The following is a 6,320-nucleotide window of genomic DNA, read 5'->3' on the forward strand; positions in this document are numbered from 1 at the left end:
TGGCAAAAGTTACTAAGAAACATATATACAAATTGGTTCATGAATAAGCTAGGACCCCTTGTGGTCATACATGTTATATGTCATGCAACTAATTTTTCTACACCCTAATTAAGCATGAGGGCATTAAACAACTTTCATATCTAAATAGCACAGAGGTCTTGAGCATATTAAATTTTTTTTTAAGCTTTTCTAAGCTATCCATCTCATCATGGCCGAAAAACCCTAAGAAGGAGTTCATGAAATTCTAGCAATATTCAAGCATGCCAATCCTTTAAGATCTTTGTAATCTATCACATGAGCATGGTTATTTAAATTTCAAGGTCTTCCTAACCCTAAACCCTTTCTTGACCGAATCATATGAGTGGGTTTTCTCTTAGTTTCAAATATCTTCTAAGGAAGAAAAACTAATACATGATCCTTAATATTTCATAGGGAGAACCTTGTACTAGTTGGGTAAAACAATAAATTTCCCTAGCCTCTTAAGAATATTTTTGGCCGAAATTCTAGGGTTCAGTACTCCTCTGATCAAGCATCATATAGGTATAAAAGCATGAAGAAGAACCCCTTTACATAGCATAGAAAAATCTATCATGTAGTGAAGACTAGTTTAAACACCATTAGATTTTGAAAGCTCTTCTTGGCCGAATTTTCTCAAACTTGTTTCTAGGTTTTAAAATCTTCATAAAATCCGAAAAGCACATAAAAGCCTTGTACCACAGGTGAGGGGAAGCTTACATCCTTTTCGCTTGTGGATCTAAGGTATGGTGAAGAAGAAGTAGCCTCTTCTTCTAGTTCCTTTCCCTTGATTCCCTTGCTAAGTCCTCCTTGTATCTTAGGTTTTCTTAGGAGAAAACCTTGGCTTGGGGCCGAAAATGGAGGAGAGGGGAACTGAGGTTTCGGTGAGGGAGAGGAGAGAATGAGAAAAATGAGAGAAAATAGAATTTTCCCTTTACATATTCTCTTTTATGTTAAGGGGGAAGAGGTAGCAAACTTAGTTTTTGCTTTCCTTCTCCCTTAGCCTTTTTTTCTATTTTATTTTTATTTTTATTTATTTATTTATCCTCATCATTCATGGTGAAATAAGGAGGAATGAATCCCCTTAATTCCTCTTTAAGTTTTCGGCAAAATCAAAGAGGAAGAGGGAGAGGAAGGGAGGAAGGTAAGTTGCCTTTCTCTTGCTCTTTACTTGTTTCCTTTTGGCTAGCTTTTACTCTTACCTTTATCATGAGTTTCCCTCCTTTACTATCAATATCTTCTCTCTATCCCAATTGGTTTCTACTAATTAATTCTATGAAATATAATATAAGAGGTTCAAGGTTCAATCCTTGACCTCTTCCTATTTTTATTTCTTTTTATTTCCTTTTTGGTTCAACTCACTTCCTATTATTTTCTAAGGAAAAATCCCACATTCATATATTTATCTTACAAGCTTAGTGGGTATTACAAATAAAATATGATATTTATTTATTTTTTGCAATTTCTATTATAGATTGCCATGACGTTAAATACGAACTCTTTCTCCCTGCGTTTTGTCCTTAAGAAGGACAAGCTTAATGGAGCTAATTTCCTGGACTGGTACAGGAATCTGAGAATTGTTCTCACACAAGAACGTAAACTGTACGTTCTGGAGCAGCCCATTCCGGAGGCACCTCCTACCACTGCCACGCGAGCTGACTGAGATGCTTACAAGAAGCATCAAGATGACGCATTAGATGTGTCTTGTCTCATGCTCGCAACCATGAACTCTGAGCTTTAGAAGCAACACGAGTTGATGGGTGCTTATGATATGGTTGAACATCTTCGTCAACTGTATCAAGGACAAGCATGGCACTGGAAGAGGAACTGCACAGGATACCTGGAAGATCTTAAGAAGAAGAGAAATAAGATTTCTACTTCAGGTATACATGTTATAGAAGTCAACCTCTCTATTTCTTCATCGTGGTTATTAGATACTGGATGTGCTTCTCACATTTGTACTAATGTACAAGCGCTGAGAAATAGCAGAGCATTGACGAAGGGCGAGATAGACCTACGAGTAGGCAAAGGAGCACGGGTTGCTGTTGTTGCTGTAGGAACTTACTATCTATCTCTACCCTCTGGGCTTGTACTAGAATTAGATGAATGTTGTTATGTGTCTGCCTTGACTAAGAACATAATTTCAGTTTCTTGTTTGGACAAGAAAGGTTTTTCATTTATAATAAACAAACAAATGTTGTTCAGTTTATTTAAATGATATGTTCTATTGTAGAACACCTCTGATGAAGTGACTCTATATTCTAGACCTTGAGAACCCTATCTATAACATAAGTACCAAGAGGTTCAAGTCAAATGACATGAACCAAACCTATCTCTGGCACTGTCGCTTAAGTCATATAAATGACAAACGCTTATCCCAGCTCCATAAAGATGGTTTACTGGACTAATTTGATTTTGAATCATATGAGACATGCGAGTCATGCCTTCTTGGCAAGATGACCAAGACTCCCTTTAGTAGACACAGTGAGAGAGCGACTGACTTGTTAGGTCTTATACATAGTGATGTATGTGGCCCTTTCAATGTCACTGCTAGAGGTGGTTATAGGTATTTCATTACATTTACTGATGACTTCAGTAGATATGGTTATGTGTACTTGATGACACATAAGTCAGAATCTTTTGAAAAGTTCAAAGAATTCATGAATGAAGTATAAAACCAGCTTGGCAAGAGTATTAAGATACTTCGATCAGATCGAGGTGGGGAATACCTTAGCCATGAGTTTCGTGACTATCTAGCTGAGTGTGGGATTCTATCCCACCTCACTCTTCCTGGAACACCACAGTGGAATGGTGTATCTGAAAGGAGGAATCGTACACTATTAGATATGGTACGATCTATGATGAGTCACATAGATCTTCCTATGTATCTTTGGGGCTATGCTCTAGACACAGCAACCTTCATTCTCAATCGAGTTCCATTTAAGGCTGTAATAAAGACACCATATAGGATATGGACTGTGAGAGATGGCCAGGTGTCTTTTATGAGGATTTGGGGTTGTGAGGCTTATGTTCGTCGTCAAGTCTCGGACAAACTGGGACCCAAATCCGACAAGTGTTATTTCATTGGATATCCCAAGGAAACGAAGGGATATTACTTTTACATTCCCAATCAACACAAGGTAGTTGTGGCTAAGACTGGGGTATTTCTAGAAAGGGATTTTGTTTCAAGAAAGACTAGTGGGAGTACGTTCGATCTTGAAGAAGTTCAAGATATGGACCATAGCACAGAAGCCTCGATGGAAGGTGAACTGGAACCACAAAGTGTTGTGGATGATGTTGTTCCACAAGGAGTTGAGGAACCACAACCAGTTCAAGTAGACCTACCTCTTCGCAGATCTGATAGGATACGTCGTCAGCCTGAGAGATACTCATTTCTCTTGTCTGACCATGATGACGTTGTGCTCATTGAGGATGAGCCTACCTCCTATCAGGAAGCTGTGATGAGACCAGATTCCGAGAAATAGCTAGAGGCCATGAGATCCGAGATGGAATCCATGTACACTAACCAAGTATGGACTTTGGTTGATCCACCTAAAGGGGTCAAACCCATTGGGTGTAAGTGGGTCTTTACGAGAAAGATTGACATGGATGGACTTATTTATATGGGTCACATGGTAGCTAAAGGTTTCAAGCAAATTCATGGTATTGACTATGATAAAACCTTTTCTCCAGTAGCGATGTTTAAATCCATTCGGATCATGCTTGCTATTGCAGCATACCACGATTATGAGATCTGGCAGATGGATGTAAAATCCGCGTTTCTAAATGAAAACCTGCTCGAGGATGTGTACATGACACAACCTGAGGGTTTTGTAGATCCACAGCATACTGGCAGAGTATGTAAGCTGCATAGGTCCATTTATGGACTACAACAAGCTTCTTGGAGTTGGAATCTTCGATTCGATGATGCAATCAAACAGTTTGGTTTCATCAAGAATGAAGATGAACCTTGTGTCAACAAAAAGGTTGTAGGGAACACAGCTGTCTTCCTTATATTGTATGTGGATGACATACTACTCATTGGTAAAGATATCCCTTTGCTGCAGTCTGTCGAGACATGGCTAGGGACTTGTTTCTCAATAAAGGACTTAGGTGAAGCATCCCGCATTCTAGGCATACAGATCTATAGAGATAGATCTAAGATATTGCTTAGCCTAAGTCAGAGTACATACATTGACAAGGTACTACTTCGATTTACTATGCAGAACTCCAAGAAGGGATTTTTGCCGATGTCACATGGTATGAGTCTTTCGAAGACACAAAGCCCCTATTCTAGAGAGGAGAGAGACCGCATGGATCAGATCCCTTATGCTTCAGCCATAGGATCTATCATGTACGCCATGCTATGTACTCGTCCTGATGTCTCGTATGCTTTAAGCATGATGAGCAGATACCAGTTAGATCCAGGTGAAAGTCATTGGATAGCGGTCAAGAATATTCTTAAGTACTTGAGAAGGACTAAAGAATATTTCTTGATATATGGAGGCGATGAACGAGCTAGCTGTAAAGGGTTACAGTGATGCCAGCTTCTAGACCGACCAGGATGATTATCGATCGTAGTCAGAGTTCGTGTTTTGCGTAAATGCGTTAGTTAGAATCTTAGAACCAATCATTTGATGATTGTATTATGGACTTATTATATCATATTCTTATATAAATAAAGGCATTTGTTTTGGTTATTATACTTACTTGTATTGGTGCCAAATAAACTAAGTATAATAGCGTCCTTGAGTAGAAGGTTCTCACCTATATCAATTGGTTAGTTGAACTGATAGTGAGATGATATAGGGAGCACTACTCTTAATCATTCCTAGTCGAGTGTTAATATTCAGAGACAATGTTAATACAATAAGACTAGCATGTAGGTCAACTCGATGACTTGATCTCACAAGTCATGGATATAGAGATATCAAGTTGACACATGGGTATGCATTGGAGAATGTATACTGAATGACTCGCCATGAGAAAGTATCATTGATCGTTATATGTGTGTGATATACTTTCTCATGTGGCTATTAGTATGACTACTAGTCCTTAGACCTGAAGTCACCATGGTTCCCTACATAAGGAGTTATGTACTTTGGTTTCGTCAAACGTCACCCGTAACTAGGTGGACTATAAAGGCGATTACTGGGTATGTAACGAATTATGCAGAGGGATGTGAGTGACGTAGATGGGATCTATCCCTCCTATATGACGGGAGCGACATCGATATTCTTAATAGAGTGAGACCACGAAGTGCATGTCCATGCCCAAATGAGTCAATATGAGATATTGAGCTCATTTGATTTAGTGAGTCTACTTGCAGTTCAAGATTTAGATTGGTCAGAGGATGACATGGTCTATGCCTCACATTGATCAATCTAGATGTCTAGGATAGAAGGACACTTGTCATATATTGTGAGGAGTCACAATTAGTAGTCACAAGGTAATGTTGGATCTCAACATTCTTATAACTTGGGTAGTAATGATGTATTGCTAGATACCGCTCATTACTTATGCTTCTAAATTGGTTTAGGGGCATTGCCAACGTTACAAGAACCTATAGGGTCACACACTAAGGATAATTAGATGGAGATTAGGTTCATAAGATGAACCAAGAGGATTAGATTCATGTGATGAATCAAATTGGATTAAGAGTAATCCTAATTGGGCTAATTGAGTTGGACTCAAGTTGATTCATGTATTCAATGAGTCTAATTTAGATTATGACTCATTGAATCAATTTAATTAAATGAATTAAATTCATTATATTAAATTGGCTTGAATTAAATGGTTTGATTAGATCAACCATGAGAGAGATTAAGTCAAGTTTGACTTGACTTGAGAGGAAGATGAAGAGTCAAGTTTGACTTGACTTTATGCCACCTCATTGGTGAGTTGGCATTGATTGGGCCAATGATGATGCTCCACATCATCATGGTTGCTTAAGTGGGATGCCACCTCATGGGAGTTACCAAGAATTGTGACTCTTGGCATTCCATGGAGGTTACAACTCCTCTTAATGTGGCCGGCCACATGAATGTGATAGTAAGTTTTCATTTGTGAAGTAACTCTCATCTTCTTCCTCCTAGAGCTCTCTCTTCTTGCTCTCCCTCTTCTCTTGGCCGAACACCCTAGGTGCTAGCACACCTTTGTTTGGTCCCCTCCACCTAATTTTGTTCGTGTGGATACTTCTAGAGGGTTGTCTACTTTGACAATCTTGAGATCCAGCAAACCGTTGGACTAGCGGGATTGCAAAGGGCATCGCATCGAGGGTAACACTCTTATCTAGTGTAGATCTA

The sequence above is a fragment of the Zingiber officinale genome, chromosome 5B (assembly GCF_018446385.1).
Source record: "Zingiber officinale cultivar Zhangliang chromosome 5B, Zo_v1.1, whole genome shotgun sequence".
Lineage (NCBI taxonomy): Eukaryota > Viridiplantae > Streptophyta > Magnoliopsida > Zingiberales > Zingiberaceae > Zingiber > Zingiber officinale.